Source organism: Equus przewalskii, chromosome 4 (assembly GCF_037783145.1).
Source record: "Equus przewalskii isolate Varuska chromosome 4, EquPr2, whole genome shotgun sequence".
Classification (NCBI taxonomy): Eukaryota; Metazoa; Chordata; class Mammalia; order Perissodactyla; family Equidae; genus Equus; species Equus przewalskii.
The window spans coordinates 79,333,332-79,352,478 of NC_091834.1; the positions used below are offsets into that span (position 1 = coordinate 79,333,332).

The window sequence follows — 19,147 nt, forward strand, 5'->3', positions numbered from 1 at the left end:
TGATCCTTAAAGACGTTTTTGAATGAATGAATAAAAGTAAAAACATAGACATATTTGCCACTTTTGTGAATTCTGAGACTTTAACACAGAAAAACACACAAGGAACAAAGTCAGTCATCATTCCAGGGTATCTACTAGAAGCAAGAAGATCATCATACATGATAAATTCTCAACTACAGCCACCCACCTAGAGGAGGAAAATTCTTCTTCTACTCTTCTAGATTCTTTTGCTGCTGTGGTAATTAAATTAAGATAAGACAAATTAACAGGAGTAAAAAAAAAATTTAATTACATACATACAGGAAACTCAAAAGAATATGAGACCCAAAGACAAGATGGGCAATTGAGGCTTATATGCTATCCTCATCTAAGAAATGGGATAGGGGCCTGGGGCTTCAAAGGGGAGGAACATAATTCAAAGAAAGGCAGATATTCGGTAATTAGATACTTGTCCTGACACAGAGATAAGTCATTCAGATAAAATGATCTACAGTAATATCTCCCCCTCTGAGCCAGGCCCTCTATCTAAATTCTTTTAGGTAGTTATGGAAGAAGTACAAGTTTTTCTTGAATCTGCTGGTGTTTATTGCCTTCAGCTCTAAATAGTTCATATGCCAAAGTGGCACATTTTGGAAAAGCTCATTTGGAACCCCTTCAGAGCCACCTTTGCAACTTTCCCCAAAAGTTTAACAGTCCAGAAGTTGAGTTGATAGATTTTGCCATGTCGTTCAATCAGTCTCTTAGTCCTGAATATAGGTCAGTTCAGTTAAACAGTTGTGTCTCATTTTAGGAGGCAGGGGTGAAGTTGGGCTTCCAAAGTTAGGCCTATAGTGCAAGCAATCAGGTGCTTAATAAGAGGCATTGCTATGGAAACAAAAGGAAAACAAGTTATTATTTGGAGAAGATTATAATCCCAGCTTCTGAGATCTGAAGGCAGTCAGTTGAGAAGATTTCTAGATATCCAGCTCAAAGCATCTTCAGATAGAGTGAGGGCAGGCAGTGGCAATCTGATAGATTTTCCTGGTTTGCTGTATGAATGTCTGTGGTGATCTTTCTGAGTGACCACATAGCAATGGGCATGAAGATTGTCATACGTGAGCTATTGTGGTGATTTCTCTAAAGTTTATATCAAGTTGTCCAATTTCAGAAAAAGGTCAGTTTTAGTTCTCAGTGATCCCAAGTCAGGAGAAAAATTGGGAATGTTAGTTTACAGAGTCATAGACAAGTATTTGAGGAAACTAGAATAATACAGGATCTAGTCAAGTTTACAGCTATATAAGAACAATATCAGAATCTGATATCCACCAAAGGGTGTTACTGAAACATAATTTTTCTCTCTACAATCACCCCCATTTCTATCAAGGATAACCATAGTAAGACTAATTTGTTTGCAAATTAAGTCTAGTTTGAAGAAAGTTGGCCTGATTATTTACATAAGTGAAACAAGAATGTTGATTGACTGTATAAAAGCTTTTAATCCAGTCTACTGGAAGTTTTCATAAGGAATCTTATATTGGACTTTTTAAAATTCTCTCAAGGCTAAGAAGCCAAGCCAAGGTCTCTCCATCAGACATTACCTGTAATAGCTATATATTATATTTGGATGAATTCTTAATCCCTCTCTTCTCAAGGTCCCCAAAATATCCTGAGGTTCGTGTGCCTGCCAGGAATTGATCTTTCTTACTCACTTGGTGAAGCTACTGGGAACCCTGTAAGCAAGGTACCCAGGCCAATTTTTCCAGGAGGCTTTATTGGCTCCATAAAGTTAACCTTAGTTCCTTAAAGCTGTCTGGTCATATCTAAATTTATGCATGTCTCTCTCAAACATGACATTGTAGTCAAAGCCTTGGTAACATAACCAGTGCATCCAATTATTTCCTGTTACAAGGAGAACAGATTCTTACTGATATTATGTAAATAACTATATTGCCATGAAAATAAGAATACTCACTATGTGTTTCCAAATTCTGGAGGGATCAGGTAGAGAGAAAAAGATAAATATTTCAATTCAACTTACAAGGGTATAATTTTCCAAATTACTGTAAGTCATAGATAGCTTAAGAAAAAATGGTTTCCTTAAATCTGGAAAAAACAAAACATTAAAGAAAAAACAATTATAATCATCCACCTCAGTTCATTCAATCCCATGTAATTAAAACTTGTTCTGCTTGAATCCAGTCTTTCCATTACTTCTGGAAATTCTTACCCAGCTCAGTTTTATGATCTTAAAGTTATCAGGAATCTGTACTTTCCTAAAAAGTCTCTTCCATGAATCTCCTTGAAGATCAAGCGCTTTTGTAAGAACACTTCTGTAAAAGCATCAGAGTATAGCAATAACTGTCTGTGTAAAGACTTAATGATGCTCATTGTTAAAGATCTGATGAGAGTTCATTACAATGGAATTGACAAGGAGGTTCGGTTATTTCTGTAACATGCAATATTTTAAGTTAACTAGACTTACGACTGATAACACTATACCAGGATATATCACATTTCCAGGAATTTCACACAATTTCTGGAATACTTATAATGTTCACCTATATAAACACAACATAGGGAAGGCTTTGTATTACTTCTTATTTGACAATGCTTCCCATATAACTTTATATCGTATCATATCATATCAAATATCATATCATATGATATAAAATATAATATCATAACAAAAATGTCTAATTAGTTTAATATCTCCCCTTTTATAAGGAGAGAGAACAAATCCTTTAATATGTTCCAGGGATCCTCTGGAAAATGTCAAAGTTAGTTTGAGGTCAAAAAAGACTTTATAATTTTATTATGGGAAATTTGTCAAAAATATCAAAAAGGTTTTAAAACACTTGTTCAAATAGGATCATAGGTCACTGTGAAACATTACTGGTTGACCATTTAACCAAAGAGACAATAGAAGATGCTAAAGGCAAATAGAAATTTAAATAGTTGTAAAAAAAAAAAAAACCTTAGATCTATTATAGAAAAGATTCAGCTTTCTGAGCATAGGAAATTATTTCAACAAAACACAGAATCCTTGTGTGTGTGTGTGTTTTTAGGCAGATTATTTTAAAAGGTAAAGAAAAGCCTTTTACAATCTCCTATTATCAAAAGCAACCAATAGTCAAGAAAATATTGTCCTTTTACAGAGAGAAAACCGAATTCTAATATTGGTTCAGTTTCCTTCTGATATTAAAACTCATTTATTTGATTAAGTTTACTGCAATCTTAGCCAGTCCTGACCACACATAAAATTCCTTTCCCCTATTATTTCTAGTAGTTTTACTTACATATATTAGAATTTTTAACCCTTGAGCCTTAATTTTTAGTGAAAATAAAGAAGTAAGCAATTATGAACTGTCTCTTACATTGGCAAATTTATGAATACATTTCATATTTTCTAGAAACATATGCTTCTTGATAGTAAAATCTTTCAGGGTAGCACAGAATATGTTTACTACTAGACCAAATATCTTCAGGTTCTCTGTAATAAGAAGACAAAAGTAGATAATCCTATGTTCAATAATTAATATTTAAGTGTTTTATCTTATTTGGAAATGATCAGGATAATCAATGAATTTCCATCATTTAGCCTAACTAAGAAACTCTAAAGTTTCAAGTTACCAAAAGATTTTGGAAGGTATTTTTAAGTACACATACTTTAAAAGATAATTATTATGGCTGAAAATTCTTATCTCCCTTATATCTATCTAAATCATTTGTTCCCAACAATTAAGTTTAGACTACTCACAAAAAAACCGTCATGAGACAATAGACAAAGTCAGCCATCATCCCAAGTGATTTTTCTTGCTGGCAAATTTTGTAACAGAGATAACATAAACTTACTTGACTTTTAAACCCAGGTAAAACAAAAGTATTATATTTAATGTTGATAACTCTAAAGTCATGTCTGTATTAATTAAACCAACAAACTTAAACTAGCTTTTATTTACCAAAAATTTTCCTAGATCAAGTGAAGTTAAAAAGCGTTTGGGTTAGTTATTGTTATATTTCTTCAGTTCATATAAGTGCTTGTTTTTAGCCAATTAAATAGAGCTCTTTTACGAATTAATTTTAGCAATACCATCCAGAGGTAGAAAAATACCATGCGTCTACAACACATATACAAAGACACACATAGACATAGAGATAGATGCAAACAGACACCCTATAGCTTCATTTTAAAATTTTAGCCATGAGACAGATACAATAATGTAAAACTCACTAGTTCTCAAAAAAGTTGGATCTAAGCTGTTTTTTTGGTAGATGCAATAAGTTAAGGTTGCCCATGCAGATGGCTAAAGCTTCACTAGTATCTGTGGAGAAGCACTTAAAAGACTTTTTTTTATTCTCTCAAGCTTCAACTGACCTTTGCCCCATGTTGATGTCCTTCTGATAAGGAAGTTTGCACTTTAACTTTTATATCTCAAGGGCATAAGGAAAGAAGGTGAATTATAAGCCCTTTAAGATAAAAATAAGTGAGGGTTTGGGATTGGTAAAAAGGAATAGGCAAACTTTGAACTGCTGCTAGAGCTACATTTCTAGTTTTCCAAATGTCTGTGAGACAAGGACAGCTGCTCTCAATTCCTCAAAGAATTGGGTTGTAACCTAAATTACATTATAGGGTTATCTATCCATAAATCTTCTTATGAGGTCTTTTGAAGGGTTTTCCTACACTCTGGGTATATAGTTTTTTTTTTTTTTTAGTTTAGGGAAGGATGCCAAAAAAACTTCATATCGGGCTCTGAATATTGCTATGGTCACTAGTTCAGTCAGACCTGTGCCATCCCATCTTATTTTCTGCCTTTTTAATCTGTCTACTAATCTCAGGATGTAATCCATTTACAAAAAGTTTTGAGGATCCTCCCTGGGTTTAAGAAATTCTTTCACTATGGCCCTTAGTTCAGTCTTTGATCAAAGAGTGAAAGATATCTGAGGAGGATCACCTGCAACCTTGGGTGGTTTTATTTTAAAAGTCTCTTCAGAGTGGAAAGACATTTAGACAGAGGGTTACTAGGAGTACTCAAACGAGGAGAGAGGGAGCAGTAAGGATTACGTTAATCTTATAGTTTTTTGTTTTAGGTATCTCTTATATCTTTAATTTTTCATTAGCCTTTTTGCAATGAAGTTTTAATGAAGATATTTTGGAATTTTGAAGACTTTTGGAGGCTTCTGCCTGTCAATTAAAATAGGTATCCCATTCATTTGTTTGATTTGGGAACCCTTGCTTTCACATGTGCTTCTTAAATGAACTCATCTAATTGTAACATTTCTCATAATGGCCATTGTAGTTTTTCTGAGGCCTGGCAACAGTTAGGTAGGATTCAGCTGCAAATGGAGCTCAACGCACATTTCTGTTCAGCCATATCGAGCTGCAAATGGGGTGCAACTTACATTTCTGTCTGGCATATTTGGGGGCCCCAAAGCTGAGAGTTACCAACCCAAGTCCTCAGGACACAAAAAGCCTTAATATGATTTTTTCTTTTTTAAGATATCTACAGCTTCCAGGAGCACAATTCTCAGACATAAAATAAGCAGGTATGCTGGTGTCATGCTTAACTCTTTGGATTTTAAGAAGGGAGAATTTATGTTGGAGATGGAGTTTAATTTTTGTTCTCATTTCTGTTCTTTCATCTTGTTAAAGGAGTCCCCAAGGCTAACCATTACATTCCTTTGCATCTTCTTTTTAATTTGGTTTTTCCATGTGTACACATAAGACAATTGCTAAGGATGAGAGCTCTCAATTTTTTTTAAATGAAGAAAAATAAATTTAATTACATATTATGGGAGCCCCATAACAATATGAGACCCAAAGACAAGTCGAGCAATTGAGGCTTATATGCTATCCTGAGCTAAGAAATGAGATAGGGGCCCAGGCCTTCAAAAGGGAGAAGGATAATTCACAAGAATATAAGAAGAGCAAATGATTGGTAATTAGATGTTTTCCCTGTCATACAGATAGGTCATTCATATAAAATTCTTGCTAGTAATAGCTTTCTCTCTGAGATGGAACTCCTGTCTAACTTCCTTTAGGTAGTTAAGGGAGCGGTAAAAGTCTTTCTTGAATATGCTAAGTCTTGATGGCCTTCAGCTCAAAGTAGTCTACATGCCAATGTGGCACATTTTGGGGAGGCTTGTTCTGAATCTCATCCAACCCTATTTACTTTGATACAATAGTCTGCAGAAGCACCCATGCATTTGTTTAAGTAAATTTCATTGATTCCTTATGATCACTCTCTAGACTTTGGAATCAAGTAGTCAATGATTTAAAGCCTGGACCACCCACCATTATCAACTTATTTAAAATTTCTGAGGCCAGTTGAAAGAACAAAGAATTATTGGGCAATTCCCTCATTCCATCTTTCACTCAAAATCTTTTTGTCACCATTTCCTATCTATAAAATAACACCTACAGAATGTGTTATTATGAGAATTAAATGAGAAATATATATAAAATGTGCATTATATTGTCTGGTACACAAAAGGGGCTTTGTAAATGGTAGTTATCAATACCAATGCAAAGTGCAGTAAAGGAATTTGGCCTGAACCAAAAAATACTACCTCTCCCTTCCTCCTGGTGCCTGTTCAGGAAAAATATGTCTCATTTCCTTCCCTCTGTGCCTACTTAAATATGAAAGGTTTCACCACCCCTGGTAGAAATAGGATATCATATTACCATGGTGTGGCTTAGCATAATTCTTATATGGTGATCCTCTATATACCAAACCAAATAAATCGCCATCAGCTGGAGAAAACAAACAGCACAGTTTATATTACCAGCTGTGCAATTTGAGGCAAGTTTATTAAACTCTCTATGCCTTGAAAACTGGGAATAATAATAGTACCTATTTCATAAAGTGTTGTCGTGATGAAATGATTAAATGCACACACACACATCTCATAGACTATTGCCTGCAGGTGTGAGCTCTACAGAAATGTTGACTATTGTTATTACTCTCTTTAAATCAATAAATATTGAAAATACCAACACAGACAAGAACATACAACGCAATCTGGTTAGCAGTCCATCTATTCCTCAATACTCTAACCTTGGGAGTCAAAGGGTCAAGAGTAGTGAGATCCATTCCTGACTAGTGTACTCTTAGAACCACAGCTGGCCCCTAAGAACGTTATCTTGCACAAGAGACCACATGTCCCCCTAAGTGAGTCAGGAATTATAAGCCTGCTATGTTTTGTTTTCCTAAAAATGTTTCACTCTGCAACAACCAACTTTTTAATAGAGAGAAAAGAAAGAATAGATAATATTTAAAATTTAAGAGCCATAGTAACAAGCAACTTTCAAAGAGGAATTTCTCATTAAGAACAGAAGTGGAAGAGAGCATATTTATATGGAAATAATTTTCTTACTTTGCTAGTAACTTTATGAATTCCCATTACCATATCTCTGAGCTATTTTTGATTTATCCATCAAGTTCTTCTGTTTGTTACATCAGAATGTGTTGCTATGGAGATGACAGAGATGACATAGATTCACCAGCATGGACCATTTTCCAAACAACTAAGCATCTTTCCCCTCCATAAAATAAATACATGCCTGTCTCAGATGTCCCTTGCATTTGCATTCTGTGAAATAAAAATAGATCTCACATTTTGCATTTAATAATAAAAGGAGCCATTTGGTGTGGTGAATTTCTTAATAAGTATTAGTTACATTTGGAAAAGATGGATCTATTGATAAATACTTTGTTTTACATTTAGCATAAATCTTACTAACCACTATATTTAGTAGTATTTTTATAACTCATAAAATTATTATCACATACTTTATATTATTTGGTCCACTCAACCTCCAGTGATATAGGAAAATGTGGTTTCATTTTCCCATCTTATAAACGAGCATGTGAGGCTCAGAGTGACTAATTTTCCCAAGAGAAAAATGGCAAATATTGGAACTTGCACACAGATCTCTTGATCATCCCTCTTCAACTTATCGTGCCTCCCCATATCATGGTGTACAGTGTTATTTCCAAGTCTAGTAATTAACTACAGTTTTCCGACTGTATCATCTTCCTCTTCCTCCTCCTCATAACTTACTTTCATTGAATGGTCACAGGTTCAGACACTGTCTCAAGTGCTGTTTATGTATCATAGTTATCACACAGAGGTAACTGAGGAAATAATAACTGCTGTGAAAGGCAATGCATTAAATTCAAATATAGTTGTAGTATATTTTCTTTATCTGTTTGCCACTGAGTACTTTAAGGAAACCAGAAAAGCTTGGTTAAAAACCAAAACAGATCTGCAATAAAAGTATAAATAATTAAACTACACTCTAAGCTGTATTTGTTTTCTTTGTGGCATTATCTCCAACACCCAACATAGCTTCTGGCTTGCAGACCTCCTATTTTAGTCTGGGTGTGTTGCCATCTAAGTGAAAGATTACATATCCCAGGTTCCCTTGCAGTTAGGCGTAGCCATGTGAACAATCATGTGAGTCACTCAAGAGTATTTTATGAGCTTTTTGAACAGGTCTCTTAAAATGCAGGCATAGGGGAATTCCACCCTCAGGAGTAATGAGCTACGTAGTTCACAACACTCCTGCCACTGAAAATAATAAGAAAAGATGACCAATATATTTTGAAAAATAAAACAAGTTGAGATATTAGAGATTTAATAAGGCAGGAAAAATTATAGGGCCAAGATCCAGGAGAAGAAGGAAACCCAGAGAAGTGAGAACAGCACTTGTGATTATATTTTCCCCATGGGCATGTTCCCATTGGGGTGTAGCAAGGAACAGATGGCACACTCAAAAGTGTAACTGAAGTGTGCCTAATGATGGGACTATTTACAAAATTGTGGGGATGGTGAAGGAAAAACAATAAGAAAGTGATGATGAAGTCCCTAGGGTTAGAAAAAACTAGGAAGACACTAGTGCCACTAGGACTGAAGGAACAGGATGGGGGGCAATTATTTGAACTTGTTAAAATGCTGCTAGCTGTAGAAAGATATAAAAGCGGGAAACAGGCAAATCTAGGGAATAAATGGGATATCCAGCACAGGACCTATACAAGATCCAGAAAAGGTCTCTGAGAAGTGGAGCAGCTTTTGACATAGCTATTGGGCTAATGGGATAAAAATTAGAGTTCAAGACCCTCCAAAGAGGGAGGCCCTGATAACTAATAAGATTTAGATTGGCGCTGTGAAGAACTACACTTAAGCAAAAAGATGAAACAGAAGCCAGCCCTTACAGAAAATAACAGGAAATTGAACTTCAAATCATTCCTTCATTGGATTAAAAGAATCCGAGATTATTAGTGACCTTAGTTTCCTGTCAGAAGCAAAAATAAATCCTCTCTTGAGGAAGATAGCATCATCCTAATCCTCAAATTACGTTTATAAATTAACTATATCTAATATGTTGAAATATATAAAAGACAAGATTGAGAATCTCAGCAAAAACTAAAATCTCTTAAAAAGAACAAAATAAAAATTCTAACACTAAAAAATAGAATGATGCATATTAAGATCTCAATTGATGGATTAATGGCATATTATTTATAGCTTAAGAACAAATGAGTGAAGTAGAAGGTAGGTCTGAAGACAATATCAAGAATAGAGAAAAATGATGAAACAGAAAAAGTGGTAAGAGACACAGAGCATATGCACTAACTTATGTATAATTGGAATCCAGGAAGAAGGAGGAGAAGAAACAGCAGCAGCAGAGAAGGAGGAACAGAATGGGTCAGAAGCAACATTTGAAGAGATAATGGCTCACAGTTTTCAAACCAATGAAACTTATCAGTTCATAGAGTCAAGAATCACTACAAATCTCAAGCAAGATAAATGCAAAGAAAATCATACCTAGTCATATCACAACACTGCTCAACATCGAAGATGAAGAGAAATAAGATTACCTTCAAAATGTCAACAATAAGATTTACAAGTGACTTCTCCGCAGGAACAATGGAAGCTAGAACAACAAAAACAACATTTTTAAAGTACTTGAATGGAATGTAGATACTTATAAAAACACGAATTAGTTTACAAAAAATTATGTTGCATGGAAAAATCCAAACACAAAAGAAGAAATACTGTATGTTTCCTTTTATAAAAAATACAAAAATAAGAAAAGCTCATCTCTAATGGTAGAAGTGGGAATACTGTTTATCTTTGGGAGGAGGCATGAGAAGGGTTTCTATAACGCTGGTGATAATCTATTCCTTGACGTAGGTGGTGGCTACTTAGGTGAGTTCCCTTTGTGGTAATTTATTCGTCTATACTCATGATGTGGCACTTTTCTGTATGAGTATTATATTCAATTTTGAAAATAAAAAGTGGAAAAATGGTCTCTTTTTCTCTCCTTCCTCTTTCCTGATTCCTGGAATGTGGACGTCAATAGATCTCTAGCAGCCACTTTGGACCATGAGGGTGAAGGCAACACCCTAGCATGACAAAGTAGTGATTTGAAAGCTGTCTGAGTCCCCAACTACTCGTTGGAACTTCCAGATCAGTCTGGGCAGTCTATCTCTCAAATTCATTTACCTCAGAAGAAATAAGACTGTAGTTTATTTAAGCCAGTCTTCTGTATCTTTATTTTGTACACAGCAAACCCAATCCTAACAGACACTACTGATATGACACTCTTACACCATGATACCTAGTTCCCCTTTCCCCATCTTCCCAATTTAATTACATACGAATTTTTTATTAACTCAATACCAACATTTACGTTATCACAACTATAGAAATATTGAAAGAAACTACACTTCTTTCTCCATGGCAGACTGTAGATCGAGGGGTTTGGCACTTCCTTTGTGGGCACAGTAATGCCTCAGCATAGAGGTGTCTTTTGACTAACTCTAATTATGTTTTTCTGTAAAAGAAACACAATATGGGTGCCTAAAAACTGCCAGGTGAGATTGTGGGCTCACCAGTGGGAATGACTGAGTGGTCCTGGAAGGAAAACAAACAAACAAACAAGCAACAGAACTTTAGGAATTTAAACTTCACAGTAGTCCATGCACCAGCCATGATCTCTCTCTATACGCTTAAAGCTGCCCGCTCAATGAAAATTAATTTATCATAAAGTATGCTTGAAGGCAATACTCTGGTATCTATAAGGATATGACTAAGAAAAACCATCTTTTCTATCCCAAACTAGAAGACTGTCCTAATAAATAGTGATATATCAATATATCAGAATAAAAAAATATAGAAAATGATATTGCAGAATATTTAAGGACTAAAACAAAGGTTTCAATTTATGCATTTAAGTGAAAAGAGAAAATTATAAAACAAAAATTTTTTATAAAATATCAAAAAATATAGTCCTAAAACATTAGTTATAATAATCTCTGAAGTAGAGATTATAGTTAATTTTAATTTCCTTATTTATGTTTTTTATTTATTTACAGTATAATTGTTTGACGTTTGAAATCAGGAGAATATGTTCTCACAGACAGCTAGGGGAAAATTCTGAAGAGAGTCCTCCAGGCTGACATAATAATGACTTTTGGCTCCCTGGCACAACAAGAGAGAAGACTGAGCCACTGCTCCCATATATCTGTGGGTGTTATTTTATGTAATAATTAGAAAACAGCAAGGGAAAACATTTAAACATCTCGGAACAAAAGCAATCAGAACCTTAAATGCCAGGATGGAAATGCCCAATTAACTTACAAAACCAAACTTTCCCATTGAATTTCATGTTGTGATTAGCTCAACGTAACATTTATTGTGTGCCTGGACTTTAAAAGACATAATGCAGCATCCCAAACTATAAAAACAGTGTTAGCTCAAATTACTTTGCATAAGTTCATGTGGTAAGCATCAGTTGAAAGACATTGAGAAAATAAAAGACACACCCTATGTGTTAGGCTGAATGGCAATATTTCTAGTTCTCAGGAGGCATTTGCACAGTCTACTACAAATATCCATAATAATGTAATCCCCACGTATTTACTAAATTTCTACTGTGTGAAAAGCATTATGCTAGTCCCTGTGGAAAACGCAAAGCTGCATATTCTCTGCCCTAAAGCTACTTATAATCTAATGGGGAAAATGAACACAACTAATCATATGCAAGGCTGTCTGGGAGGTGATAAGAAAGAAGTGTAAACAATGTTCTGTAGAAGTTAAGAGAAGAGAACAGACTTTGTCTTTATAATGATCTAAAATTGGAAATTAACTTCTCCAAAACAATGTTGGCTGATGATTCCAGATTGGAAGTTGTTAAACAAAATTCATACGGAAAGAAAGATGATGTCAATTTCTCCAAAGAGTTTGGAAATGGGAACAGAAATGAACAAAATGAGATTCAATTTGAAAAAAAACAAAGGAGAAAAGGCATATAGACATATGAAAAGCAATCACTCAAAAGCATTAGCATCCAGTTAGCAGAAACCTGGAAAGTAGCATTGCCCAAACCTATGCGCTGATGAATTACACATTAGCTGCTGCTCAATGTTATGGCCCAAAGGCCTAAAGTCAGGGTAGTTGGTAGGTGAGGGAGATGAAGGGGCCTCCAGGAATAGAGCATGAAAAGGAGACTTATTCTAGTGAAATCACAGCTAGAAAAGATCATGCCATCACCTCAGAAAAAGAGATAACAACCACCTGGAAGGAATCAGAAAAAAATTAAAGTCTTTATGGAATCAAGAATGGGGAGGAAAAAAACCTCCTCACTTAGTTAACAATATCACTTCAATAAAGTCAAAGTGTAAGTATAGTGGAAAGAAAAAGTTGAAAAACCTAGCATCATATGAGGAAGAAAGGAAACCAACCAATGGTATTATGCATACCAGCTAAGACAATGACAAAACTGTGTACCCCAATGTGGTTAGTTCACAAACTGCAGCTTTTTAAATTATGGACTGAATTGGACTTCCATTGAGTCAATCAAATGAAGGACAGAGCAAACCAAATAGCTGTACTCCTGCTAATTGAACTGTTTTTTCAAAAGACAAGCATTTAATAGAATCAAATTAAGTAAAGTTTTGATTCAAAGTCTGGAAGCTACCTGAAACAAAGCATGGATTAAGCTGTCTTTTTAATCATGGCGTCTAAGAGTATCTGGAATAGTTCTTGGTCAGTAAGTAGCTATATATATAGATACATATATACATATATATATATATATATGTATATATGTATTTTTTTTAGGAAGACTGGCCCTGAGCTAACATCTGTGCCCATCTTCCTCTACTTTATACGTGGGACACCTACCACAGTATGGCTTGACAAGCAGTACGTAGGTCCACACCCAGGATCTGAATAGGCGAACCCCAGGCCGCCAAAGCAGAACATGTGAACTTAACCCCTGCACCACCCAGCCGGCCCCAGTAGCTATATTTTTGAGACCACCTTGATGCTCATTTTTCTGTGGGCCACTTCAGTTCGCTGTTGTATGACCACAGGCTTCTAGTCCTGGTGAAATCTCTTACAAAGGTGTTGGTTGTGAGTAACTTGATCTTTTTGGCCAAGAAAGTATGGGAGACTAGAGCAATCCATCTTCTTTTTAGAGGGCTACGGGGAAGTATAATATGCCTATTCTGATAAGCAGAGTTTAGGACTAGAATCTGTTAAGCAAACAGTTTTTCTTCTTTCTTTGCCCTGTCATCTACTCCTCTTCTTGATATTATACTTCTTTATTGCAAATTAATATTAGTTTAACTTCCATACATCATTTAGGGAGAAAAAGGGAAAGGGATACTTGAGATTTAAACATCTCTATGGTCATGCCAGTTCAAAATTATCTTTGATTCACTCACACAACACGATATATTCTATACCTAAACAATTACCATAGTTTTTATATCTTCTAAAAGTAAGTTAATCACAAATAACATTCAATAAAATGTTCTTTGTACTTGGGCTGATAACCGAGCTCATTTCTTCATCAGCAGAGCAGAGAGATTTATAAACCAAACTTTAGGCAGTATCCAAGTTTGAGAAAGATGAATGCACCTGAACTCCTTCCACATACCAGTATTACACTCTGACCACAAGGACTGGGACTCTGAACCACCACGTAAATTCCATCGCATCAGCCTAATTCTATCTAAAGCAAAACTGAGCAGCCCTTTGCGTCCTGGATGTCCCAAATGTTATGCATGGTGAACTCAGGTTGGTATGTTAAAGTTTTCTTATTTTAGAAGAGTCTGACGTACCTTCTTCTGCTGCTTTGGTTTCTGCTGTATTCTTTTTTCTCGTTTCTCATCTCTGAACTTCTGATTCTGCCTCCTCATCTGGGGCAACTCAGCACCAGACCTCCAGGCTGTGGTCTCCATAGGGCACTTTTCCTGGTCAGGAGACAGCTCACAGGGTCTAACAGTGCTACCAGCTTATAGTCGAGTCCCTAACACTCCTTTAATGACTTTGCAAATAATTAATGGTCAACACAGCTGAAAATAGAGTCACACTCCACATTTTAACAACTTTATAATAAGGTGAAACTTACTAACTTAACTTCTATTAAGTCAGAAAGTAAGATTTCATTTAAAAAAATGAAAAAAACGTTACAGCTTTCTTAAGCAGGCATACAATGTGAATTAAAATGAGTCTTCTTTACTAGATTACAGAATATATGTAGTTACAACAGACACTAATTTATTCCCAAATGTTGGATCCTGGGGTACCACTTTGTTGAAAAGAAGACCTTAATTCTGGGCACCAAGGCTCAGGATTTTGAATAATCATTTGGTTGAAGTAGTATAAAAAGGCCTGGACAAACCAAGAGAATTCTAGAAATAAACTTGGCTAGTGAAGTAGAACCAGAGAATATTGGTTTATGATGTGCCCCAGTGATCGCACAGTGACCTCCTGCCTGCGGGGGACAGACCTCCTGGACATGGTGGCCTCCATTGTCACCAAAGTTGGGTCTTCTCTTAGACCTCCAAAATTTTCCCCTTTTTGTACCTCCAGCAGGAGAGTTTTCTCCTTCTCACTTTTTGTATTACGCTTGCTGCATTCTGGTGCTTCCAGTTTTTACTATCACAAATCTTTACAAAGTTCCATCAGTGTTGCTTTGAGTTTAAATTTTTAAAAATTAGCCAGCAGTTTGAACATGTTCCAGCATATCATTTGTTAATAAAGACCTTATATTCTATGAAATAAGAACCCTCAAGGCATTACTACCTCTGATAATAGAAATAAACCTGTGGGCCGATGCCACTGGTCATTTTAATAACTGAGTAGATTAAGAAAAGCCATTGACTTCATTTCATGCCTTTGTCTGACACTGTGATTAACTCTTCTGGCCAGACTGTCATTGTCATGACTGAGAAGTAATCATTGTCAAGCTGCTCTTATGGCCAAGACCATACTGTTTCTATGTCTGACTTTTTTTTTTTTTTTGAGGAAGATTGGCCCTGAGCTAACATCCGTGCCCATCTTGCTCTACTTTATATGTGGGACGCCTGCCACAGCATGGCTTGATAAGTGGTGTGTAGGTCTGCGCCTGGGATCCAAACTGGCAAACCCCAGGCTGCCAAAGCGAGTGTGCAAATTTAACCACTAAGCCACTGCACCAGCCCCTCTTCGTCTGACTTTTGTGGATTTTAAGCTCATAAGAAATTGGAAAATATGTCTTTGCTTTCTAACATAAAAGTTGGAGAGCATCTCCAACATCAAAACAAAAAAAGTATACATTCCTGCACAACACAATGCTAAGAAACTATGCACAAAGGTAAGTCTGACAAGACTATATTTTCTGAAGAACTGACCAAGGTGGGTCTCCTGGGTCATCTACTCTGTCGTTCACTATAACATGTAAAATCATGTGGATTATATACATCAGGCTCTAAAGTGTGTCAATGTTCTCCAGCTATCCAAACATCAGGAGAGAGGAAAGAGGGTCAGTGAATATGAATGCCAGGTATTTTTGACACCCAAGCCTGGAACCTACAAACAGAAGAGGTTGGGGAGGCATAGAAATGTTCCCTGGAAGTTTGCACTGCTAATGTTATTTTTAAGGTAAACACCACAGAACTTATTTTTCATTTCAATCAATTTCTTTTCCTCCGAGGAGGCACGGATCTTTACTAATATAATCTTTATTTACCTGCTGCTCTATCCATTTTGCAAATTCCACCCTGTTGAAATATAATGCCAGGGAGGAAAAATATTAAGGAAACTTCTACAATCAGTGAATAGTCAGTGTTTTCCTGTAACCAGTATGAAATTCACCATCTGTTAATGTTAGAGGAAGATATGAAAATAGAGTTATCAGACCATCAGTCGAAGCTACTAGAAAGCTTGATAATTTACAGATTAGAGATGACAAGACTAAGTAATAATACCAAAGCAGAAAATAAGCTCTACTCTGAAAAACAGAAGTGTGAGCTTCTGTCTTCTTAATCCTAAAATGTTGATGGCTCTCTTCCTCACTCTCTAATTGATAGAGGCCAGAGGCACTGTGCCTGTAAGATTTTCCCAGTGAGAATTATGCTATAACCTTCCATCTATAGTTTAGGGGGATAATTAAAATATGAGTAAGAGTTTATCTTTGATTATTAAGGCCCCATTTTTATAGTTCTCATATTAATAAAAAGTGGTGCTTACCAGAGAAAAACTCTACTTACTCTGGCTAATAAATTGAACCATAGGGAATTGTCAATATTGAACCATTTTTCAACCACAAAAGTGGAAATTTCCTACAGTTCAACCTAATAGGTGAAAGCAATTTTTCTACAAATCTTTGGTTTAAAATGACAGACTTTTCTAAATTCTGATATGAAAACTTTCCCCCGCTCTGAGAACTCCCAAATGCTTTTCCAAATCCTTTCGACTTCCCCAAAGTCTTCTCCTATTTTCCCATCTGGTGGTGGACCCTCTTTGTGGTCATTGGGATATAATTTGTGAATGGTATGGATTTTAGGCACATCATTTTTTTCCTAGCATGTTATAAGAACTTTGTCAGGGCTCGGCTCTGTGGCCGACTGGTTAAGTTCGCGCTCCGCTGCGGCTGCCCAGGCTTCGGATCCTGGGCGCGGACATGGCACTGCTTGTCAGGCCACGTTGAGGCGGAGTCCCACATCCCACAACTAGAAGGACCTGCAACTAAGATATACAACTGTGTACGGTGGGGGGGGGGGGGGGGGGGCGGGGGTTGGGGAGATAAAGCAGAAAAAAAAAAAAAAGAATTTTGTCATAAGTAGCCCAAAACTACCAAAACAAAGCCAAAGGCCATATGCCCTGTGTGCACTGGATTGAAGGCAGCAGTTCACCAGAGACTCTCATGTCCAAGTTTATGTGTTTTAATACATAGGTTTTTTTACTATTATTCAGGTATGGCAAGGCCAACAGATTGGGAGATGACTGCCATTGAAAGGATAGTTTATTATACTCACAGATCCCAAGATACAGGGGTAATACCATACCACGGGGGCCCACATGGGGAAGCACCTCAGTCAGGAGGCAGAGGGGGAGGGGAAGACATGGGGAAGAGCCTTTATTGTGGTTTCCACAGGAAAGAACAGGCAAGACAGGCTAGCCAGGCTTATGACTGGCCAGTTTGAATAATTTCAATGGGCTATGGGGCAAAGGGACTGTCCCCAGTTGTCTGTAACCTAGTCCTGAGTGATTAGAGCTGGTGGATCATAACAGGTAGTGTAGAAGTGGTTAGGGAAATGGGTTCTGGATTGGTTGGTCGGAATTGAAAAGCACACTAGTGAGCAAGTTGTTGACTTGGGTTCCTATCACAGCTCTGTCAGTAATTATCTATGTAATCTTAAAAGGCCATTTCTACAGGCTTTAATTCTCCCCTGGTAAATTCAACATTATTTGGCTAGATAAATCTTTAATATATTTAGGTATGTACTTGGCATTCTTTCAGTTATAATCATCTGACAAAATGAGATGCTCTATTACATTCGACAAGATAACATTCTTGTTCAGGACTAGAATTTGGATTATAATCCCTGATAAATTTTGTCTGATGTAGGAAAATTAGGTTTGAGTATACCTGGTTTTTTAGTCAATCTCCAAAGTAGGCAAGTCATTACTGCAGCGTGTAGTCTAAAAAACTGCAACTTCAAAACTGGAGTATAGGGGCCAGCCCGGCAGCATAGTGGTTAAGTTTGTGTGCTCTGCTTTAGCGGCCTGGAGTTTGCAGGTTCAGATCCCAGGCATGGACCTAGCACTGCTCATCAAGCCACACTGTGGCGGCATCCCACGCAAAATAGAGGGAGACTGGCACAGACGTTAGCTCAGTGACAATCTTCCTCAAGCAAAAAGAGGAAGATTGGCAACAGATGTTAGCTCAGGGCTGATCTTCCTCACAAAAAACAAAACAAAACTGGAGTATCTGTTTATGCCTCAAGGCTTCCTCCAACCAACCAATTGAACTTGACTGCCAGGCTCTGTAAGCACTGCCAGGTCCAGGGCTCCTTCAGCAGCACTGTCTCATTTTTACTGATTGCTGACATGAATAAACAGCATCTGTATTTTATTTTCCTCTTATTAAAGTTTTATAGAGCAACAAGGATATGGAGAGTTCACCATAAAATTGGCAACCAATAAATTTATGTATAACTACTGATAACCAGCCCAGCAATAAAGTTTGTGTTTTCTTAAAGTAAAACACAAATACAGACTTGAAATTGTAAAACGGAATCCAGAATTTTGTTTTCAACCACATTGGAAAGTGCTACTGTATTTCTGTGTTACTTGAAGTGAGGTATTTCTCAAAACTCTGCTTTGGTGCCTCTGCCGTGTTAACCCAGGTTTGTGATCCTTGTGAAACATACACACTTCTGATATTTCTAATACTTAAGTAATAATCCTTAACCTTTCCTGCTCCTAAATAGAAAACCCTCTGATTAGACATTATTCAGCATCTTTATGTTTTGGTTGTGTATAAGGATATTTTTGAAATGGAAAGTTTCCAGTGGGGTGTGTGTGTGTGTGTGTGTGTGTGTATGTGTGGTTCTAGTGGGGAAAATCAGGTCACAAAACAGTAAACATAATATGACCATATTTTTATAAGAAGAAATAGATATATTTAAAAGTCTGGAAAAATATACAGCCAATTGTTAACAGAAATGATCCTTCAGTGTTGAGATTGCAGTGATTTTAATTTTCTTCTTTATATATTTTTGTGTTTTCTAAATTATTTGCAATGAGTGTACATTCTTTTTGTAATGGAGGAAAATGACATTATTTCTAGCTTGCAAAACAAATATCCCCACATCCTGAAGGAATT

The 19,147-nt window shown here is 36.4% G+C and overlaps 1 long non-coding RNA gene across 1 annotated transcript in view; it reads right to left on the reverse strand.

Annotated features, from left to right (window-relative positions):
• Window positions 1-262: 262 nt before the first annotated feature.
• Window positions 263-19,147, reverse strand: part of LOC103564112 (uncharacterized) — a 103,715-nt gene continuing 84,830 nt past the window's right edge. Inside the window, exons 9-10 of the long non-coding RNA XR_011539247.1 lie at window positions 1,952-2,082; window positions 263-864 (exon numbers count right to left, since the gene is read on the reverse strand). This is a non-coding gene — a long non-coding RNA (uncharacterized lncRNA). The remainder of the gene's footprint in view (window positions 865-1,951; window positions 2,083-19,147) is intronic.